The following is a 24,394-nucleotide window of genomic DNA, read 5'->3' as shown; positions in this document are numbered from 1 at the left end:
TTCTCCAAAAACATGTTAAGAGTACTTCAACAGCTCAGGTCACACTCTACCATGGGGCCAGGTAGTATAAAGTCTGAGAAACCAGAAAGTTTCTCCAAACATTTCATAATTGGAACTTTTAGCAAGTTAACATAGCTAGCTGAAAAGAACATCTGTGTATCCTTTAGTAAGTCAGAAGAGTAGCTGAACAGACATTCCTTTTTTATGAGGAAGCCTTGAGATACTGTGCCATCCACCCAGGAAAGTACTCAAGCCCAGATGTGACCATGCTCTCTGTAAGGCAACCATCAGCTCAGACTTCCACTTCCTTTCTAAAAGGAAGTATGTATTCTAGGGAGCATTATATTTTAAAGAGATGCTTTATTTTCCACCCACTCTACTGCTGTGTGTGCTAATTTAATTTACTTAATAGAAAGGAAGAGAAAAACATGTTATAAAAGCTGTTAAGTTTATACTTTGAGTACTTGAAAACTTTTCCCTCCCCTCCCAGGAGGGACTTCAACTCCACCAACTTAAGCACACCTTGCAAACTTGGCACTTCAAACTGAACTTGCTTTTAGCACAAGAAACTAGCACAGTACTACACCTAGGGTCTGCATGTATTGGATTCCTTGTGTGGCAAGATCAGTTGATAGGGTAGGAAGCAAGCTTTCAAAACACACAGGAACTCTAACTGGAAATCCAGTTCACATTGAGTAATCAAAGTTTCCTCAAACAAGTTCTGTTTACTTGTGGTTCCTGAGAAGGTCAATTACAAGCTTTCCAACTGATTGGGACATGCTACTGTGGAAATTAAATTATAGCCCAAATCCACCTTCTAATTTTAATGCAGATATTCTTTCCTTCCTCTATGACACTAGTGCAAAAACATGTTGTGGCTAGTGTCCTGAAATTCAAGCCATTTACTCCCTCTTCTCATGGATTTTGCTATTTTAAAGAGATTAAAACCAAAGGAGAAATATTTGATGCTTGCAGGCAAATGAGGATATTCATTTTACTTTATTACACTGGTCCTAAGAATTTTTATGGCACCAGTTAAAAACTGAACACTGACAGTCCAGTAAGTGTTGCAGTAAAAGATTGAAAGCCCTCAGCAAAAACTTTTATAGCTTGTCACTTCTTCAGAGACAGTATTTGTTAACAGAGCTTTAAGAATATTCATCAGCTCCCTTTTTTGAAGGCATTTGCCTGGACAGCAGTTGTTACACTTAATATCCACAGGTAGTCTAGTACTGTGAAAATGCAGACTGTTGTTCAACTATAAGCAATATTGATTCAGCTGGTAACTGAAGATTCATTCCTCTGGAGTGTTAGCCAAGTCTTATTTCTGCAATTATTTATGCACAGCTGGTCCTATAATCTCAAATACATGAAATTTGATTATGCCTCTTTCTCCAGAGGATGGGACAGTTATTCTGTCAAGCTACAGAGTAACTATTTACTTGACCTTCACTTACCTTTTCAACACATTCTTCAGGTTTCATTCTGTCAGTTTTTAGAGTTAGTGTGTACTATTAAATGTATATATTTAACATTCTTTTTCATAAAAACACACTGATGATTTATTTCACTAATAGTCAAGACCCAGGAGGGGTTTTTTTATGGCCCCTTTGATAATTTGTGGGTTGCCTATTTATCTTTGTTCTGATATAGACTAGCACAAAATTATTTTTTATGCACTACAATCACTAGAATGAGAACACTCAGACAGTTATCTTATTTAATTTGGTTTGCCAACATTTGGAAAGCATACGTGCTTTGCTTTCTTACATAGCATACATGTTGTAGAATAGAAATACCCAGCTATAGTTTGCAACAACAGATTCACATCAAATTCTTGAGGGATCACAGTTCAGCTTCTTTATGCACTTCTGGCTGAAACATTACAGGAATAACAGCAAGGAAGAGAAAACTCAAACAAGTCAGTTGGGTCTCATAGCATAGTTAAGGTGCTAAGTCTAGCCTCTCAAAATATGAGTAAGCACATCCATTTCTATTTTAAATCTTAGAAGTCAAACAAGATATCACCTATTTTATTTGCTTCTGTACAGAGGAATCTCATCAAAATTGGATCTCCATAGTGTTAGTTGCCATATAGCTATTTACCAGTGTAGGACAAGTTTCTCCATGAACTTCTGTTTAAGGCTATGCAGTATACCTTATTGTACTTCAGAAGTCTCCTGAAAGAAATTAATATGGTGAACATAGGCATGAAGAGACAATATTAACTGTAGGTCAGAATAATTATGGAGTTATGAAACTAATATTTATGGTCAGTATAAACATATACCTGTAGCTCAGGCACTCAGACATTTATAGGCAAAACTTTTTATGTCCTACTTTCTGGACTCCCCAAAGTTCCCTGTGCAACATCCTCCTAGCTCCCAGAGCTTCTTCCAATCCTCTTCTCACCATTTTTCTGTCTGGGAAATCATTCTAGCAGAGCATTAACCTCTTAGAAAGATGACTAGATCTGTAATGAAAATATGGTTATACCAGAAACCATTAAGAACTTCTGTGAACTTTTATTATTCTGCAGACAGACTTCTATTTCCAACTTCTACTGTACACACAGAAACTGTAGTCAATGACAAGTCTTGTCTATCAATTCCTAGAATAGTCACTGAAGTTTTGAACTAGTTTGATGCAGCATTCAAAAGTTGAGCAATCCAAACAAAGTCCATCAAATTGAGTTTGCAATTTATTTGTTAGGCCAATAGATCTTTAGCTGCTTACTCACTTAAAATGTTTATCTGTTGTACTATTTACAAAACTAACAAGGTAGCAACTTTAATTGGCTTAATTCCCCTTTATTTTGAGGTTTCCTCTGTGCACTTCCTCAGATCTTTGTTTAGACTTCTTGCAATTGAATAGAAAGATGAATCACCAAACTCATGTGTTAAAAGGAGACACTGGCCAGCTAAAAGAGGGAACAAGGCTGCCCAGCTTCTGGGCAGCGTACTCTGTAGGAAGCCAAAGCAGAACCTGCGCGTAGCTTGCACCAATACAGTTTTAAAACATTGTAGAAAACATGAGTTTGTGCTCCCCCATCCATGTTTCTGATTTCTAAAAACTAGAACATTCTTCCATCTAATACATAAAGTTCATAATTTATATGATCTAAAAATATGGTCTTCTGTTGTTCTTGAACTTTCATTACCACTTTCCTGTCTACAAACCTTAGAGTACTTTACAAGCGAGAGTTGTCCACGTTCCAAGTTAGCGTGACTGCAGAACAAGTTTCTACCCTGGCAGCATCAAGAGATACTTGTTTCAGAGAGGTCAGAGTTTCACATAGAAGCTTTAGACAGGTTGTACTTGGTAGTTAGGCAAGTGTCACTGTGGTCAGGGTGTCTTTACCATATCAGAATTGTTTCCAGCATTGACAGAAGTTCTACAGTATGCGATGATCTATAGTTCTGGTATGCTAAACACAGACTCTCATTGTGTTTATGTATAAGTCATGAGACATACCTGCAAATGAAGTAGGAGCAATTTTACCAGGTTTGGTTTTACCTGCCTGGTTCCTCAGTGAACACCAAAAACTTCATGTCCTTCCCCTGTTCGCTTTCACTGAAAAAAGCGTAAATATTTAATTATGCTTAAACAATGATTTGCATTAACTTTATATCTGAATGAGCTACAATCAGTTTTCTTCATTTCAGGTTTAACGCAATCCACCCATAGCGTTGGAAGTAATGCTTTGTGCCCTTGATAGTGGAAGGGGCATTGAGAGCTCCACAATCACAGGAAACAAATGAGTTTCCAGGTACTACAGAGAATACATCTAACTGACACTGGTTTAGAAGTGTAAGTTGACATTGACTTTTGAGATTTTCTTTAGTCAGCAATATTATTTTAGCACCTTGTTGTTGGTACTTTATTTCTAAGATTTGTCCTTTCATCTCTTGAAACTTTACCCATCCAGCATCACTGGAATTATCATTTCAATATTTTTAATTGCTTACTTAGTGCTGACCTAGTAAGTTACCTAAAATAATGCAGTTGTCATTAGCAAAATTATCTTAATATGATATAAAGGAAATAAGGGAAAAATCTCAGTTACTCTTTGCATCCTCAGCAGATATCCAAATCCTTGGAAACCATTGGTGTCTTATGCTGCAGCCATTGTTACAACATTTCCACACAGCAGAAGATAGTCATTTAATGGATTAAATGACAAGTAATAGAGCTTCTTCCCCACCCCTCACTCCACCCCCATGCATCTTCACAGCCAACATGTGTAGAAAAGACCAAGCTTACACAGATACAAGCAGAAAAGGCATCTAAAAATCCTCAAGTTAAACAGATACTGTTCAGAGTAGGGTTTTTTATAGACACATCTAATGTGTCTCCCATGGCTCTGGGAAAAAAACCCCAATTTTCTGTTAGCTAAAGCAGTCTTAGCATGGAAGCTGATTTGACTTGCTTTTACACATGCTTATCTCTGAATTTAGGTTGATTTGCAAAGAACGTCGAGTGAAAATTTTACATGGTGTTCATAAGATAGCAGGCCACTGTACTCCAACCTGCAATTTATGTAATATAAGCCCCTTCTATTTCCCTATCTAAGCTGGGAAATTAAGGCAGCTTCAAATTTGAGCTCAGACTTTCCATTAAAGATAAGCCAATGTTTTGTTTACATCTAGAGAGTTAGAGAGGTATGAGGTATGCTAGGTTCCACCAGGCAATATTGAATTTTGTCTTTTTCTGCATACAAGTATAGCAAAATTTATCAAAAGTTAGTTCTGTAAGCACATGAAAGGTGACTTTTGCACACCTGTTACTCATACACCCTAATGAGCAGATCATGTATTTACACTTGATGTGCAAGAAACTACAGTACTGAGCACTAAATACTAAAAACTATTCTCAGGAGCAGTCTTTATCCTGAGACTCCATCAGGAGCACCCACAGAAACAAGAGGTTTGGCATTTGTGTAGCATCACTCCCAGAGCAGCATTAAAGAATAGATGACATTTTTTGAGGGAAGACCCCCATACACCCTTTGGGCATTACTGTGAAGTTTCCAAAGCCATTTGACATCACATCCTAGTAGACACAGTAGGACTGGTGGGAGGCTCTGTCCAGAAGACACCTGACAGTAGCTGAGGTTCTCATGAACAGCAGTTAAGAACCGCATCTCAGCTGCATATCACTAAATCTGAGTGACAGCCAGTATTTTCAGCTGCAGTTATGAACTTGAAATTCCACTATCAGATTTCTCCTGAACAGGGTTTTCACTGTGACAGAAACATTAGGTATAGAAGAAACCTAAGGAAAACAGTATCAGATTAATTCAGCCATGAGTGAACCTTTGAGTTCATTATGTTCATGACTAGAATATAAGGCAACATTCTTCCGGAAGTATGGCAGGCTTAGGTAAAAAAGGCAAGAAAAATAATTTTTTGTTTTCAGTCAGCCTTTGGGATAACAGTGCACAAAAGCATCATGTTATTAAATTTATCCACTCCTGTATTGAAAGGATTGCTTAGCTAACTAGGAGCAATATTGACTTCCATTAGAGAGAATGAGACTGCAGGGGGATTTTAATTCTCAGTAATCCTATAGAGGGGTTTTTGTATGGGTCACTCTGTATGCTACACTGTGTGCATAAGCTTCATTACTCTGTAGTGAGCTGAAAGCTCATTTGGTCCTTGGGACAGCTGATTATATCCACATTTTTGTATTTATTGTATAAAGAAAGTGGGGAGGATCTTACACTTTAATCACCAATGAAGGTACCCCACCTAAGCAGATTGCCTGCCTGCATCTTTCCTCCTCACTTCAGATGACTTGAATTAAGCCTTTCCAAAAGGAAGGTTACACATGCTTGGAACTAAGAAATCCATCTGAGCATTAGAAGCTTCTAACCAGGGACAGCCTGCTGGACAGGGAGAGAGTTAACGTCAAGTCACTTTAGTTTGGAAGGTCAAAGGAAATTCTCTTTTAGGAGACAGTGAAAAAACTGGCCATTTGCATTGCTTTAAATAAAAATTCTTTCTGTGTATAGCAAAATGCTTATAGGAACCTTCACTAAGGAGGAACCCATTTTCTGTTCATCTGCTGGCATGGACTGTTGCTACTAACTCTGTGCTTAAAGGGAGTTCTGCAGCACCCCGAACTCCTCTTGAGGAAGAGGTTTGCAGAGAGAGAGGGTAGAAGAGGAACCATTGTCCCCATTAGTGTACCACCAGGTGGTGGAATAGACCAACCCATCTCAAAACTGGACACCAAGAAGTAAACATTTGACTTCCAGATTGTTTTTCAGGTAGACTCTTTAGTGCATTAAAATACTTGCTCATCAGTTACAGTCTGAAGGCTTCATTGTTTCTTTAGTAAAGTTACTTTCTTTCCCAGAAGCTAAGGAAGAAAAAAGTCCTGATTGTTATTTCACTTGAACCTTATTAGCCTGTAAGTAACATTTAAAAAAAGCTCAGTCCAGGAAGTGGTATGGGTTTGCTGCTTCTGAGGAAAGAGGACATCTGAAAAATATCTGCCTTTACATTCTTCTTGTGTGCTTCTGTCACAGCAGCTGTGCAGAGCACGAACTACTGTCCCCAGCTGCTTGTTACCTCATTTTCAGATTTACTAGCTGAGCTGCTCAGATGAGCACTACAACCTCCTGTTTCAGTCAGAATGAGGCATGGTAGCTTAAAGAGCTTAAGCAATAGGTTAAGGAGCAGAGACCTGTGTTAGTCAAGTCAATCAGGTTAGCAGTTTTACAAACAGCTCAGCTGTTAGATTTGAGGGAGAAAGTAAGAAGCAGCTGGAGAGGGCTGTGAACAGCAGTTCTTTCCAGCCACTGCTGCTGTCAGATGTCATGCCCAGAGCCTCAGCCTTACATCAGAGGCACTTGTTCTCAGTGTAGCCCCATGTTGTTTTCACTACCAGTCAGCACCAACTCACCTGAGGATGTTTCTCACATCACCATGCTTAGTTACCCTTGCAGCACCAGCTCTAAAATCCTAGCTTAGCACTATTAGTTGAGCATTTTAGCTTCATATTAAGTCTCTGTCACATAACATCTCTTGAATAAGAGAAATGCATTTGAGATGACTTTGATAAGGTAGTCATCTTCTCTTTCACCTTGTTCAGCGCAAGAAGCCTTTAACATTAGTGTGCTGTGTGACAAGTTACTGCCCAGCCACCAGGCAAAGTTAAATAGCATCTGGGCAGTGCCCTTAAAGGCTTGATTTTCCTGCAACTCTCTAATGAGAGAGACAGGAAATCATTGGCTGAAAGTCACATGCAGGCTTGGAGAGCAAATGCATGGTGTTTTTAAAATACTCTTTCCAGAAAGAGGGAGAGAAGCCACTAGACTTCTCAATCCAGTTTGGGCTGCTCATTTATGGTACCTTCATTAATCCACAAGGAATCATTATAGTTACACTGTTGCCATAAAAATACAGTATTTAAACAGCTCCAGGAAGGAATTGTTTCCCCCTGTAATTCCTTCAAAGGGAACTCCCTTATATTAGTATAACACTGACCTTAAGCTCAGCTTCTGCAGAGAAACGTGTAGCTTCACAGAAAGAAAGAAAACACTGTCTCCCTGGTTCTCCTAGCATCTTCCATTAGAATAAGTTCCTTCAGAGTTTTAAACAAAAAAAACCCCACAAACCTATAGATATATTTTAAAGTAGGCTGACTGAAGTACCGCTTGCAAGACAAAACCAAAGGCTCCCTAAGGAAAGATATAAGCTTACCTGGTCTAGTTCTCAGCCCGCTTCTCACCATTAGCAGCACCACCATGATCTCTTTCTCCCCATCTATGAAAAGTAGAGGTGAGGCATTAACCAGGCAACTACAAAACAAGCCTCTACTCCTCTAAGGCCTCTAACCATACTGTCCTCATCAAGCCCTCTTCCTTATTTAAATACATCCCTGCCAGAGGCCAGGTGAAAATGTTTCACGGTTCATGATGGTCTCTTGCATTTGTTTCACTGATAAAACAGTAGCTCCTTGTTTTTCTGCTTAATAAGGTTGTTTGCACAAGTCCCAATTTTGCCAGTTCAGAAATAGTAAATGCAGTCAATGAGGCAGAGGCATGTTTGAAAAGGTGCAAAGTCAAATAAATAAATACTATATTTTAATGTAGGCACACCTGTAAAGGGTCCAGAGAATACTAATTGTGGCATTTTTTGAGCTTTGTTTGTTCACAGCATTGACATTTCACCTCAACATAAACACTTATGAAGATACAAACTCTGAAACAACAAAATAATATTTAGAAACATAATATTTGTATCAGGTGTGTGTAAGTCTAGCTTTTCAGTAAGTAAATTGTTATTATTTTGTTGTTGTTATTAATAACAAAATTGAAAGAATCCACTTATGAACTGCAGCTGATTGTATTATTTATACATTCTGTTCTTTTTTCACAGCAGAAATAATATATTCCCAGCTGAAAAATATATTAATAGATTTGAATTAAAACTTGTAAAAAAACAGATTTCAAATACTCTGAACATTAACAGATAGCTACAAGCTTGTTAAAATAGTAAAATTAAAATATTAGTATAAACATAACTGTAGATTTTATTGACAGTGAAAGCTATAGAAGCTGCTTAGAAGTAATAAAGTTCATCACTTTTTTGTCATTTCAGTGGAGATTTCATTATTGTATCCCTGCAGTAATGTTTTTCATCTGAATACCAGTGCATATTAAAGCAGAGAGATGCTGGTTTGGGCACAGACCCTCCATCTTCAAGAGATCCCCTAGTGATGTGCTCAGTGTTTCACATCAGTATAGTTCACAGTAGTATATGTGTAGAGGCTGATTAAAGTACACCATTCAGAACCAATATTAGTATTTTACGTATTCTAAGCTTGTCTGGAACTTAATTTTTTACTTGTAATTTCAGTGTGTTGGTGTAGTGATTTTCCAAACAGCTTTCTTTTCAGCCTGCCATACTGTCTAACACTGTGTAAAAACTTGGGATAGTTAAATCGTCAAATCACTAATCCACACTGCAAATTTAAGCACTTTTCATATTCTAGCAGGTTCCTAAAAAAGCACAGTAATTCTGATATGGAGTCCTTGTTTTTTGAGAGTTCTGTCTCAATCTGCGTAAATCCCCCTTTATTCCTCTTCTCTGCCTCCGCTTTCAGCAGCCTCTGGTCCATTTACAAGATTAGTTTCCTCATGCAACTGCCAATCATTCCCTCCTGACTGTATTTTCAATTTTGTTTTGATTCCCCACTTGGTCTGTATGCTCTAAGTTTTTCTCCCTTCCTCAGAAGAGACAAGATAATGAACTTGTTTTCCTTGAATAATCTTAGTCCTGTCAGTTGTAAGTGGAAAACCAAAAATCGTTTGATCTATATTGCAGCATGTGGTCCTGCCATTAAGTTAATTTACTGTTTTCACTTTGTTAAATAACTTACTCATGTCCATGTAGCAGCTATTGATTTTTATATCCTATGTTTTTAATACCACGTATCCTAAAATGAGTTGTCAACTTCTTGTTTGTACAGCAGCCTCCTATCATGTCAGCGGAAATTGTTCATGGCTCTCAAAAATAACAGTGCCATGTCAGCAGAGGAAAGACAGCTTTTTAAAAGATACTATAAAATGGTTCTTTCAATTACTTGCGTAGCGCTCCAAAGATGTAACTACTTTAGTGGCTCAGATCCATGACCTATTTTTCTCTTGTCGTTGGAGAACCACCTCTGATTCTCACTGTGGTCTCGTCCTGTGAGTTTAGAGGGCCACTCACATTCACCTAATTAATCACATCCTTCCTTACTCCCTTGGCTTGATGTTGAGAGTGTTCATAATCATTTTTTTGCCAGTTCATCCCTGGAAAAATAGGGTGGCTGGCAGTGAAGATGCTCTTTGTGTTTAGTCATGGTGGCCCTGGCTGTAAGGGTTGTACTTTTTGTAAAACTAAAGTATGTCCATTTCTCATGCACACATAGCCCAACTTAAAAAAAAACCCCTGAAGTATTTGTAGCTCCAGTGAAATTCAGGCCAGTACTGTCCACATGGATTGTATATCCGAGGAACCATTTAAGCTAATGCCAGGAAAAGAGTGGCTTGTTCCCTTGCTGTGCCACATCAGCAAATAGGAGATTGGCATTTGTCATTGTGGACTTCATGAAAGTGCTTGTTGTAGCTGTTTCTCTGGCTGATTTGAATTTTTATTTTATTTATTAGGTGAGGAGTGTTAGTGCCAGGGCTAAATACTGTTTTACTATAAAATCTCAATAAGATTAAATCCCCTCGTGATTCTCTAATTACATTTCAAGGATACTGAGTTGCTTTCCAGAGAACCTGAGAACCTGTGGTGATCTCTAGATGTATCCCTGGTTACAGAACAACAGTGGATTGAAATAGTGAAGGATATGCTGTGTGTGAGATATTGTGGGTCAGTATTAAAGGTGCAGAGGTTCAAAAAAGCCTGAAGTCCTTTGAGTAAACCATTAGTAGAACTGAGTGACTTCTGCCCTACCAACTCCAGTGTCACATGCGTGCCAGCGGGGATATGCTGAGTATTGCTATGAGATTGAACAAAACAGTAGGACTGTGTTCAGCTGGTATTACTTCTGCTGCAATAGTTAGTTTTCACTCTTGTCATAAACACAAGTCCTTATAGATTAATTAACAGATGTACTGCAGCAACAGCACTTGTTTCACCTTCTCCCTGAAGGCTGCAATTGGCATTTGCTTCGAAAGCTATGTAAAGACTATCTTTTCAGGATTTAATTCATTTTTGTCAGGTTTTAGCATTACTTGTGTGAGAGAGCATATGAACACACCTGGAAAAAAGAAGTTCAATTGTCTGGCCTATTTTCCTGAATAGCAAACAGAGCTGTAATCCCACCCTGAGGGAATACATACTATCTTTATGCCAACTGGCTTGGGCAATATGGAGCTTGTCAGTGCCAGGAGTTTTTGAACTGAAGTAGCTGCACTATGTAAATGTACTGCACTGAGATAAAGCAGTGTGTATACTTCTCTTCCCCAGTGTCAAAGAAGAGGTGGCTATGCCTTTGCATATAGCTCTAATCTTGATAAAACCAGAGGGTTTATATGCTTAAAATTTACTCCAGCTTAACTATTTCTGTTTTATTTCCCCACTGTGCATACCTTTATCCCAAGATGAATGTGTCCAGTTCCAAATCACAGAAGTCACTTCAAAGCTTTGAAATTGGACTCTCTTGATGCAGAATAAGGACATCCAGACAAGTGTTAAATAAGGGATAGTTAGCTCAACTCTAAATTCACTTCATGCCTTAATCTGGATTGGCTCCTATGCATTGACTAACACCTAATTAATTCAATTGCTAGTGAAAGGTACTGTTTAGAAATTAACTGTATTGATAAGGTATTGGGAACAAATTCTCTTTTGGTAGAGTAAGGGGAGTTTAGACAGAATCAGTGTGTGAATGCAAGAGAAATTCAGTGCTTGACCTTTTATTCGTACCTTCTCTGAGAATGCCAGCAAGAATGTCTAAGTGCTCCCATTACTGTTGATTTTGGTGGCGTGAACACCTGCCTTTTAACAATTAGAATAAAACTCACAAGTTCATTTCCTGGAAGGTAGGAGCTATCAGACGTAATGACTGCAGGCTTTATTGATCTGATGGGGATTTGGAGTGCTAACAGACAGCCTAAAGGTTCCATGGCCAAATAAAAATCCCCAGGTCCCTGAAGTCCTTTGCACAAATGAATTCCTCCTCTTTTACAGACCTCTCTGAAATCAAGACATGTCTCTGTGAAGACTACGCTACAGATTTTCCCTGAAAGGAGTTTTTACAAACAGCCTTGCTCAATGGTGATTTTTTTGCTTTGTTCTGTATAGGTGGATATTTCACTTGACAGTAACTCTGAAATCTCCCCTGGTGTAGTTTCTGTTCTCAGCAGCACAAGTATGCTCTTGAAGACAGTTTTATTTCTGCTCTTTCCTGATTACCTGAAAGAGCAAGAGGCTAAGCAACTTTACGAGAAATATAAAAAGTCAAGGGCAGGACTTTCTCTCTAGGGACAACTACTTGTCCCTCAGGTGAAAGAGGTGGGTGAACAGCTCTTGATATGAAAGATGCCTACTTTCATTTACCATTTATATAAGATTGCTGGAGACCAACAAACTACCACCTGAGAGTTCTTTAAACTTATGGCTCTTGAAGACTTTTGTGGTAGCTGCTGTTGCTTGGATATCCAGAGTTAAGGATATCTGCCCTCCTGTGCATGGAGAAGTGTTCTAAGGGCCAGCTCAGAACAGGATCTCTCCCCAGTAATAATGCAGTGTGCTTGTAGCCTCCTCCAGTCTTTGGGCAGTTAACCAGAAGTAATAAATCTTTCAAATGTACAAAATCTGTACTCCAAGGCTCTGCCCTGGCCAGTCTTTCTGCTGCAGAAGATTTTAAAAAATGACAGTCCCTCCCAGTTGCTAGATTTGATGTTCAAGGACCTGTGTCACAGTCCTTGCCAATATGGCTCTAGATGTTGACTTGTCATGTCATATACACAAATTCCAATTTGCTCCTTTTTTCTCCTACCATCTTATTGTCCACTGATAGCACTGTTTTGGTGTGGGGTTCTCCTTGCCAGGCTAGGTATTTCAGAATATCTAGGATTCCAAGTCCAGGGAGTCTGAGTCTTTTGGAAGTCAGAGCAATGTTACGGACCTTTTCTTCTATGTAGGAAGTAGGCACAGACTGCACCTTTGCCACACACTATGTAGAGAGGAGAAGTGTGTTTCAAGAAGACACAAAACTGTATATATACCATGTTCATTAACAGATCCATCTAGTACCCTCTAAAAGAGAGGGTGAAGGCAAACCTGCTTATCAGAGATCTTAGCATATACAGAAGCAGTTCTTCAAGCTAACATCATCACTGCCATCTTTTATAGATAAGCGATCAAGTTAGCAGACCTTGTTGTGTCCAAACAAAATCACAGGTGTTGAGTGAATTACTGCATGGAAGCAGGTGGATATCACTTTCTCATCTCTTTCTATTGGGATGCCATCAGTGTCTGAACTACGAGGAAGATTGACCCAGCAGAGTTCTTATAAGTCCCAGGGAGGCCTTAACAGACCTGATCCCATACAGTTGATCTCTGAGCTTCTGTATTCACTGCCCTAGGTTCAGATTTCTTCATGCTGCTTGCCACTGAGAAAAGAAATTAGTGTTCAACAACATTGATTAGGATTGCTTTGCCAAGAAGTTAATATTATTTATTTTGTGTATAGTAGTTTTTATCAGCTATATAAATGTCTGTGGACATAGTGCTGAACTTCAGAAGGAAAAGTATCCCAATAGTCTAGTTTTTCTTGTAGATCTGAAGAAGTGCTTTAATTTTACTCCAGAGAGGATGACTGAAGAAAGCTTTACTTATAACAGGTGATGTAGAATAATCTTACTATTGAAGCTGTGAGATTCTGGAATTTACATTTAAGGAGCTCTGGAATCTCAGGAGTTCTGCAGGATGCTTCTGAGATTGCTTTCAAGACCTAGGTTTTTTTCATCATAAGTGGAAGCATTGCTTCTTGTTAAGGCTTTATTGTTTTAGTTATAGCTCCAACAAGTAGAATCCTTTTCTTATCATTTTATTGGGGTGAATCGATTTACTGTATTACACCAAAATTTTAACAGGAAGCAATGTTCCCACTGATACCTTGAGTAAAGATTAAGTATACCATTTAATCTGAGATTTCTAGGTAATGCTATGTTGAAATTATCCTGGAAACAATGGGTTTTCAAACTTAAAATGTAGCTAATTCAACTGGAGTTAAGAAAAAAAAGTGTTCTGTTTTCAAGACCCGTCTCCTTTAGGACATGTTCAATGTGTAAGTATGTCAACAAATTATGTGAGCCTGTCATTTGACATCCTTGCAGCACCTTTTTCATCATTGAACTGAAGTAGGATTGTAAAGAGATTTGGTCTTGAAATTAGCTTTTTTTAATGATTTAGAGTTTGAATGGCCAAGTTATTTAGTTCAACTGAAAGAATACTGGGACTAAACTATTGCAGACAACTGCTGATTTTCCTATCCAGATTTCTACTATCTCACATGTTAATGTGCTCCTCTATTCTCCGCCCTATATCAATAGGGGTACTTTGGTAGAGAGGATGGAGACAGCTGCTTCTGTGGTAAATAACCTGTTTCTTCTCTTCGTACGTGCATCTGTGTGAGAACATTTTTGTGGAAGGCACCTTACTTCTCTTACTAATAGTTCTTCACAGAACAGTGTTTCTCCAAGGGACATTTAAGGGGCATACAGTTCAGTCTAGGAGGACTTACATGTATCTCCCTCTTATTTTGCAGACTTTATGGGTCTGTAGCTGCTACAAGTTTTGGTGTTTTGGTTTTTTTTTTAATGAGGACTGACGAAAAGGATTCCACTAAAAGATGCAATATATATTTGTTCTGTGTGGAATATTTTTTTGCCAACAGAGATTACAGTAAAATTCTTGAGTAAACACTATCCATCTGAGAGAGATAACCAAGCTAGCAGGACTATTTCCTTTGTGAACACTCTAATCACCTACTTAATGTTAATTTATGACAGTACAGGAATGATTAATAGTTTTACAAACATAGATGTCTAGGTACTACGTGTATGTGTGAACTATGTGATGCTGATCTTTGACATGGGCAGCAGTCCAAAGGAATGGTATTATGAAGAACCAGATGTTGTTGAACTGCTAGACATTCAGTGATGCTACCATACCGTGCCTTTTTTATCCTTGGAAATGGAATAAATAGAGGCTCTTTAAAGAGGGGAAGCCCAGTTGAGCAGCTTGGAGTACAGGCACCAAGAATCCAGAAGAATTTTTCACTGCTGCTGATGGCAGCATAGTAAAATAGTGGGGTTTGAAGTTAGAGCTCTTTTGGATTAATAAATACAAGGGAAGCCTTTATGCAAAATATTACTGTAATTGCAGGCTCATGTTCTGATTGCCTTATCAGGGGAGATCCATCCTCAATGGCATCTTTGTTTGTCTTACAATGGAAAAAGATAGAAAATAAGCAATTAAAGCAGGCTTACTTAAATAAAAGGCTGTTCGGATGCCACACATCTGAGCATTCAGCTATGCAGTTCTAACTAAGATTGTTGATCAGGTTTTCTATTAAAAAAAACCCTAATTTATTGCTGCTGTGTGCACTTGCTTTGTAGTATGGCCAGACTACTGACAAGAGATAAATTCTCTTTTTGTTTCAACTGTGATCTTTTCTGTCTTCCTGCTTCTCACCCTAAAGCAGTCTTTTATGAATGTGAACACAGAAATGAGAGGTTAATTACTTCCATTATGTTCTTGGGATTCTTGTTATACCAATGAATCTTGTAAAGAAATACTACAAAATCTGTTACTAGTCATTTCAAAAATAGATGGACTTTGCTCTGATTTTATATCAGTTGACTTTCTGGTAGAGAATAGTGTGTTTATTGAGCTTCATGAAAATGAAAAACAACCCCCTTGTTCCCTAGCTTGTGGTCTAAGTGCCAGCTAGGCATGGGCAAATCCACCGTTAAAGTCAAATCTTCCAGAAACATCAGATACCCTGGGGAAAATCAGCAGACATCTTTTATATAGTTACAAAGAAATATATTTTCAAAAGGTTTGGTTTTATCCTGTAATACCTACTCATAACAACACTTTACTATTAGTGGAAGATTAACATTATTCAGTCATTTAAATGTCAAATCTTTATGGCAAACCAGCATAGATTTTGAGCTAAATCTCAATGACTCTTGCTTTCTCGGCGCGTGTGTGTGTGTTGCTTAATCTCCCTGGCCAGTATAGAGGATGTTGTGATCTCCTCGTTAAAGACGTCACACTGAGAAGATTGTAGTAGAGAAATAAATAGAACAAGTGTTAGGAAGCCAAGCAGCTCATCTTGGTTGAACTAAAATGCACTTCACACCAACTGGCTTCCCCATAGGTTTGTTTCTTCTAACTTTAAGTTAGATTCAGTTACCGTTTTGCAGGGTATCTGACTAGCTCATTTGAGGCTTTTCTAAGTACATCTGCCTCCTTTTCTGAAATGTTGTTTTACCTATTTGTCCGACTAAGTAGCCAATATTTTTTACAAGAAGTTATTCCTGTGGTAGAGAGAGCAGACAAGGGCGGTGGCTCCCAAAGTGTGAAGAAGCTCAAAATTTCACAGGTGAGGCTCAGTAGGGAGCTTGAGCACTAGCACTAGCACAGGTCTGCTTGATGTGGGCTGGCTGTGTGCAGACCTGTCTTATTATCATTAGCCTGTATTCCTGGCCTATGGTGCTGAGGTGTGCAGTGCTAAAACACCAGAGTTGTTCTGGGTAAGGGCTGCCAGACCCATCCAGGCTGATTATCTCCATCTGGGAGCCAGCTGTAGAGTCACGGTGTGCATCTTTGCTCACAGGTCTGCTGTTCAGGTTCAGACATCCTTCGCAAATAGAGGAGATCCATCAAGATATATATAAATGTTTCTGTATGAGATTTTGTGAAAAGAAAAATGACAGCCTGATGTGTAGGAGTTCAACTACAGGTAGATATTGTAAGATTTGAAAGATTCCCCACTAAAATGTTAAACTATATGCGTTAATAAATTGCATAAAAACAATACAAGTATGAGTGAAAAAATGAGTCCTTGCCCATTACCAGCTGGATCTGGTGAGGCTGGAACTACTGGAAACTTTTTCAAACAAAGTTAAGTTAGGAAAAGCTTGCTGCTGGAACTTACTGCCTTTTTCCAGAAGTTTTTAATTCCAGGACTGCTCAGACCTTGTTCTGCTCTGATCCCAACAGATTCTGAAGGAATGTAATAAAAAAAGGAAACAAGGCAAGATGCAACAGGGTGGACACGTCCCTGTAGTGGCTGCCTGCTTGCAATCCAACTCTGAGAAGCTTCATTGGATATGGAAACAGCTAGTCCCAAAATACAGTTCCATTGCAAAACAGTGTAAGGGAATATCTCAATGTTATGGGTCCATTCGTGGAACTTTGTAATAGAGCTGGTTGGGTGGCGTTCATTTTGGAAGCACAACTCTGCCAACATGAAGAGTTTATTTTTAGTATTTTAACCAAACAGCTTCAAGACTTGGCCTTTTCTCTGAAATTTAGACTAATGGCTCAACTAATGACTGCCTGGGTTCAAGGAATCTGACGTTGAGAGTGCTGATGGAGGGAAGGTATTATCAGGTTGTTTGGCCTTACTTAAGCAAAATATGTTTATATTGGTTCAGCTCTTAAGAGTAGACAGTAATCTCTGAAGGTCATTCTGTACAAAGTGGATGGTCACTTTGTACAAAATGGTGCGTGTGTGTCCCTGCCAGCGACGCACAGCCATAGCATTTGTCCTAAGACTTTGTTCTGTCAGATTAACTGCTGCCTACATTTTGCAAAATTATTGCTACAGTTCCCAGAGCTGGCAATTTTGAGGATGATTTGAATACAAGAAAAAATGCTGTGTTTCCACTCATTCATTGGTCTCCTTTTTACATCTAATGAAATTTTGTGGAAGGAAACCTTGTATATAAAAGTATGTTAGAAATGTTGTATTAGGGGCATCTCTAATTTTTAGCATGGGGGAGATTTTTTAACCTAGCTGACTATTTGTCTTAAATGAACAAAGAAACAACCTGTGATATTAAGCATGACCCATATATGAACTTCATTGAAGCACTTTGAGCTCAAAATATGCTTAGTGTCCAGCGTTAAAAAGGAAAAAGAAAAGGAAATTAAGCATTTTCACAGGGACTCTGTTTGAATTAAAATGAACTAAGAAAGGGAACAAATGCAGTATTTTCCTCCATGACTCTCCTATTTTGTGTTTCTGGTGGTTTTAAGTTGTCTTAATGAACAAGAATATTATTGATAAGTTTCTGAGGTTTACTCATTTTTCTAGCGAGAAGCATTTTGCTTCTATTGTCAGAGCTAATACATCTATTTTTTTGTCCTGCTTTAATATGCCATTTTAGGCTCTGAAAAGTACTTCTAATTCTGCAAGCAGTCATCTTCATTTCCTTCCTGCCCCCCACTTCCATTAGTAATGCTTGGCAGTGATTCAGAACCACCCTGCTTTCTACTTAGGGTGAATGAGAAACCACCAAAAGCAAGAAAAACATGGAGTGAAGGGAAGCACTGGCACCCGCTCCCTAGCATGATTGCAGCAATCTGTGCTACTGCACAGTCACTCCAGGTTAGAGTAAGAGTTTCCATTAGCTGGAGAGCACAGTCCCTGGCTGTCTAAAGAGAGAGTCTATTGAAGCACGAGACTTGAAGCCAAACACCTCCTGAGATCTCTTTCCTTTCCTCTTCTCTTACTGATTCATTGTGTGGCTGTGGGCAAGTCTTCATGCTTATTGCCCAGTCTCTACAATATTAAAAAGCTACTTTGAGAACATTATTTGAAGTTTTTGAAGCACAGCGTAGTACTAGGAATTACGTTATTAGTCCCTGAGCTGAGTGTATTGTCTCTTCAGTGGGACATCCTGTCTTTCTAGTTAAATGACAGATTCCGTCTCCTGTCTGGGGTAGCCCAAGGTGGATGGAAGTGGCAGTGTGTAGCTGTGCAAACTGGTAGCGCAGTGAATGAGTTCATGCCAAAGCCTCATCTCCCATTAATTTCCAATCTGCAGATCTGTTCTTAGAAGTACATGATATATTAATACCTCCAGTAAATTACATATTCTTCTAAAATACGTGAATCTGATAAATTTGTGGATTATTGGAAGTAGTCTTTAGAGTTCAATAGGCTGTGTGCTAGAGAGCTCTGTAAGAAGAGACATGAGGTGAAAGCGAGAAAAAAAAAAAACATTAATGGGGGGAAAAGCACATAGTCACAATATAAGCACTGGCAGTTGGAAGTCATCTAGGCTTTTTGTGCTGTCAGTTGCTTATTTTACCAGGGGGACACTTTCAGACTGAGATGTTGCGTGGAGTTCAGAGGATAGATAAACCGAACAGCAGGGGAACCTGCTGATGCTCAGCTATGCCATTTTCAATAAACATCACTTCGCTCAATAGAGAAATTATTGCAGAGACCTTCGAGGAACAAAGGCATCAACTGGCCACAAACAGTGCTGTATAAAACTGCCTTTTTAAAGCCTTTGAGGGGTTTTTTTCCACATATCGCACAAGGCTACAGGCCATTCAAGTGAGACTATAGGAAAACACCAGCTAAGCAGCCATGTCTATCCCATTTAAAAATCTGGTCAAAGAAGTCTTTGTTCCTCTGCTCAGGTCTGTGCCCTGTCACTATGGGGAAGTGTGAAGATCCTTTTAGAAGTGTAAAAAAAAAAAAAAAAAAATCCACTCCTACAGTGTTGAAAAAATGACATGAAATCAAGCCAAGCTTTCTTTTATAAGCAAGCCAATATAATGCATATTTTAAAACAACTGAATAATGGTATAAAATAAAGAGGCATATCATACCTCATTCCATTAAAGCTAATTTACTGCATGATTGTCGTGACATCTTGCATTTCGACTCTGTAAAGAACAATAGGCCATCATGATTACAGGGAGGTAAATTCCTCTGGGGGCTTCTGGTTACAACCTCATCTATGAAAATGAAGTTATTCACCAGAACCCCTTGATGGATTATTTCCATGAAACTCCTTCTAGTTCACTTATTGCTGAGAACCTTGAAATATTATCATAGTAGTTCACCTGTGTTGAAATGATTGAATGTTCTGAAGCAGTTAAGACAAAATTAAGTTGTTTCAATCACTGAATCACTTTCAGCTTTCACTTGCAGAAAGGAAAATTGTTTGATGTGCTAAAATTAAAAAGTGGGCAAACTGAATCGCACAGTCTTTTTATCCCAAATTGTTTAAAGCATTTAACTTAATTTTAAGCATTCTGGATAAAAAAACTCTATCCAGCCATATTTGAATTGCAGGAATGTTCTTCTTTTAATTGCCTCTCCCTCATCAAAGCATTTCTTGGAGCGGCTTCTCAATCTGTCCTGTGAGTTGCCTCGCCTTTCGATATAGATGGGGCATCTTCTGTAAGGAAGTCCCAGTGTTTTATGTTTCAATAGTATTTTTAGTTTCCCTTGTGTGTGTGGTGTCTCTATTAGCTTTCTCCTTAGTTACATTCAGTTTTCTTCTTTCCACTGAGCTACAAACAATCCACTTTAAAATTGCGTTCTGATAAAGCCCTATGGATTTTAAAGGTCACATTCTTTACTTGGATGAATACATCATTCCCATTGATTCACCTGCTGTTTCTGCAAACTCAGAGTATTACTGATGACATTAATTATGTTAATATTCATAGGGTTCTTAGCATGAGCTCAAGCTTTTCTAACATGCTAATTTTTGAGATCCATTTAAAATGCAGGGAAGATGGGGAGGAGTTGAGTGTTATCGCATTGGAAAAGAGAAAATAATTTTCTTTGTGCAATTCATGCTCCTGAGATGGTCCTGTAAGCAATGATGAGTTTTTCTAAGTTATTGATTGTTTTACTACCTAGGATGTAAAGCAATCTCCAGATGTGATCGCATGTTGTTTTCCCTGCTGAGGCATTGGTATAAAGGAATTCTGTCAAGCCTATTCAGAAAAGCCTAAAAAACATAGGCAGCAGAAAGCAGCACAAAACCACTACATTGCTTTAGCTTGCTTTTATCTTGGCACTGTTATCTGGTTCTAGGAACCATTTTAACATCTGTTACATTTCTAATAGTAGGAAACAAAGCATTTCCAGAGATCCGGTGCAGAAAGCAGCTTGCTCCTTCTGACAGGAGGACCTGCCCCATAAGGTGGTTATTTGTGTGTGTAGATTTGAGCTGGAGCTTATTCCCATTTTAAACAACATTGCATTCTATGTACAAGTGCATTTTGGTTTTTGCTTTAACTTTCCTTGTTAGGCATCTCAAAACTTAGGTGTTTTCTTTCTTTTTTTACCTGTTTCCCTCCTGATGACCCTTAGTTTCATCTCAGTAGGTCTGTAATTCTTCCCTTCAAAATGTACATCCATTTGGTTTTTGCTCCTTTGGTTTGAGGAAGAGAGGAAAAGTCAGTGAAATGGAAGCCTGACTTAGGTTGCAATATTGCTGTGTATTACTGAAGAAACAAAATACATTCTCCCACCCAGCCTGCCCATGGTGGACACTTCTCTTTCCAGAGTCTAGGAGCTCTCCATCTTCATTGCTTTTGTACAAGTACCTGCTTTTGTTAAGCCTACTACAGGTGTCACCAATTCTGAGTTAAATATATAAGATTTGGAGAGATTTCACTCTGAATATTTTCAGACAATAAATTGACAAGAGTGAAAACTAAATGTAAACTAGCTGAAAGCAAACTCTGTGCCTTATTCTGCTAGGTGACATCACTAGGATGCTATGGAGTAGAGATGTGTGTTAATTATCCATTTTGATGAAAATAGTGAATAATAATTGTATTATTCAACCTAAACTGGTTGAAAGGCACAGATGTTAAACTGGGTAGGCTGCATAAAATTTTTATTAGCAACTGTTGGATGTGGTTTTACTGCATTTCCAAAGTACAGTGAGTTAAATGGCTTCTGTATTTCTCTAGTTTGATTAGCATCTCTTTGCAGCTGATCTGACTATGAATTGACCTATGCTGTATTTTTGTTGTAGACTTTTGCAGTATGCCTCAGCGTGAGTCCTGCTAAGATAATATATATTTAGAGGTTCAAGCAGGAAATACTTTCATGGTGGGAACATAGCTCATCTTCAAAACGGTTACCCAAGGTGCAGGGACAATGTGGCACATAGCAATGAATACTGTAGCTTAACAACAGGACCAACCTTACTGCATAGCAGAAATGATGTGAGGTCTACTTAATATTGCTACATTATATGATATTAACTTCCGCTCCATTAGCATAATTTTCTGTTACAATTAAGGTAAGGTTGACATGGTATTCAGTAACATGTGTGACTGTCTTTCCGAGTATGGGCCCAGAACAGTTTCATCTAGGACTGTCTGATGGATGTTAGATGAAAATGTGTTGTGGTGATATCCTTATAGATGGTTTCTGCAAGCAAAGATGTAAGGCAGAAAGTAAAAAGGGAAGTACAAAGTACACAAGTGTATGATATTGTGTTGATCTTTTTGCTATGATGCTATAGCTGTTAAATATATCCCTCTGATTACATAATTTGCTGTGAAATGACTGTTAGTTGCTGAGGATTTTTGCTGCATTTTGTCATGTGGTTCACATTAATCTGTGGATCTCCCTGGCTTTGTCGCACAGGAGACTTTAAAAGCAGGCTCTTTTACAGTGAGTACAGGAGTTTCAGGAGTACTTTGAAGGGATAATTGGCTTCCTTCCATTTGAGGATTTAATAGAGCACCTTTACAGTCCCCAGCACCTCCCGTCATTTGGAGAAGCACAGTAACCCATATCTTGTGTGTCACTCCAGGAAAGCTGGTTTATAACAACAGAATTTTTTAAAATACCTGCTCCTGTAAGAACTGTCATAGCACGCTTTCTGACTAATCTGGAACCCAAGTGAGTGTGCTGCTGTCTGAAAGCAGAAGTTGACAGTGCTATACCCAAAGGCTCCAGTAATGTTTGAGAAATAGCTTCCAGTTCGTGTGTTTGTTTTGGTACTTCTATTACTAGACAGAAGGCATGGACGCTCATTCAGTTCCTTCACATGTGATTTTGCACCGAATTTCAGCCTTAGGCTAGGAGGAAGGACTCCTTTTCTCTTAACATACTGCCAACATGTATACTTGTGGTTCATTAAACACCAAAGACAGCAGCATTTCTCTTGAGTGCGAACAGAGTGAACTCAAGGACCTGATTCAGGAGAATGTCTGTGCATATGCTTACATTTAAGCACACGATTAAGAGTTCTGTGGAAGAGGGATTTGGGAGTTGTAATAAAAAGTGAGATTAGAGATTGGAAAGATTAGAGGACGAATGGCATGAGTGAAGTAGAAGCATAAGGCTGTTTGGGTGGTCTACTTCATAATCCTGTAGTTTGGTAGTTGTTTTGCATAACTTATTTTGGTCCTTACTCCTCAGACTGAATTGAAACAACTGAGATGCAAATATTCTTCTGGGAAAATATATCTGATAAAAATAGAATCCCTAAAGGTTGATCTTTACTTACCTGTAACATTCTCTGAAGTAACATGCTCACCCGTGTCATGAGTGCCTGGTTCTGTCTGCTTTTCACGATAAACAATGAAAAATCAGGAGTGAAAGCTGGGGAGTCCAGATCAGAAGCTTTTCTGGGTCTGCAACAGAGATGTAAGTCTGAATTGTTCAGGGTTTCCAGCTCCACTTTCTCTCTGTCATTTGTCCCACAGGACAATTCTTATTACCACATAATTGTTGAGATTCTGTTTGCACCTGGCATGTAGTGAACTGTTCTTAATATTGCATTTCATGTACAAAAAAAAAAAAAAGCTGGCAAAGATGATGAAAGGCCTTCCTTTACAGGAGTGGTTATGAACATTAAGCTTGCTTTTATTATGAAAGATAAGAGTGCAGCAGTTCCTAAGGTTTTAGAATGGTGTAGACAGCAAGGAATAAAATGAAAAATGGACCATTTTAATGGAAGAAATGCACCTACTGTTTGCTGCAGCCTTTGAGATATTCAAAAAGTACTAAACATTACACCATACAAATAATAGTCAGGGAGATTGGGGCAGAACTTCTTTAACTTCATACTACTTTCATGATTAATTTTGTTTGTACCCATTCTCTTCCTTCAAGGTTATTCTTAATTACCAGTGTGGTAATACATGGGAATATTTTGCAATGCTAAAGCACTTAAAGATAAGTATGTATATTTTGATTTGTTTGAACGAAGTGATGTCTACGATAGATACAACAAAGAAAGAATTTCTATTCTGAGATCAGACATATTCAAGACAACAAAACTTGGATTTAGAAGTGCACAAACCATTTCCCTTCATCAAGCTAAGCAAAGTAGGTCTGTGAGGAAGCTAATTCATGTCATGTATATAAAGCAAGTCAAATTCCAGCTACTACAAAGCTTTTATGTAAGACTTTGCTGACCCAATAGGTGGTGGAATATAAATAGATCAACACTACACCCTTCCTTCTGCTGTTCTACCTAATCCTTCCTTGCCTTCAGGATTGAAGAGTATTTGATCTATTGAGTCTTAAATCAGACATTGTTTCCTACCAAAAAAAAAATAATCCAGGAGAATGAAAATTTAATGGTGTAAGAGTGTTCTTGTGATTTTTAGAATGAGAAGCTGAATTAGGAATATACTATTGTTCTTCCTTTTTTCTTTTTTCCTCATATATATTAACTTCACAAAGCTGTAACTGCCTGGCTCTCTACTTGCTCTCCTTAGCTACCCCTGCCAGGTGGCTTGATGTGACCCTCTTCAAAAAGAGTAATTGTGTTAAACCTATATTAATTTATTTTCTCCTATTCAATAATACTTAAAATGCCCTCTTCATCCTGCCTGCAGGTCTCCACTGCTGCTCAGAA

The 24,394-nt window shown here is 38.4% G+C and overlaps 1 protein-coding gene across 1 annotated transcript in view; it reads left to right on the top strand.

Moving 5' to 3' along the window:
- The window catches only part of PDE6D (phosphodiesterase 6D), a 39,031-nt gene that overhangs the window by 2,101 nt on the left and 12,536 nt on the right, over positions 1–24,394 (top strand). The window lies entirely within an intron of this gene.

This window comes from Grus americana, chromosome 9 (genome assembly GCF_028858705.1).
Source record: "Grus americana isolate bGruAme1 chromosome 9, bGruAme1.mat, whole genome shotgun sequence".
Taxonomy (NCBI): Eukaryota; Metazoa; Chordata; class Aves; order Gruiformes; family Gruidae; genus Grus; species Grus americana.
The sequence above is the reverse complement of the archived record's forward strand: the minus strand, read 5'-3'. Positions and strand labels throughout refer to the sequence as shown.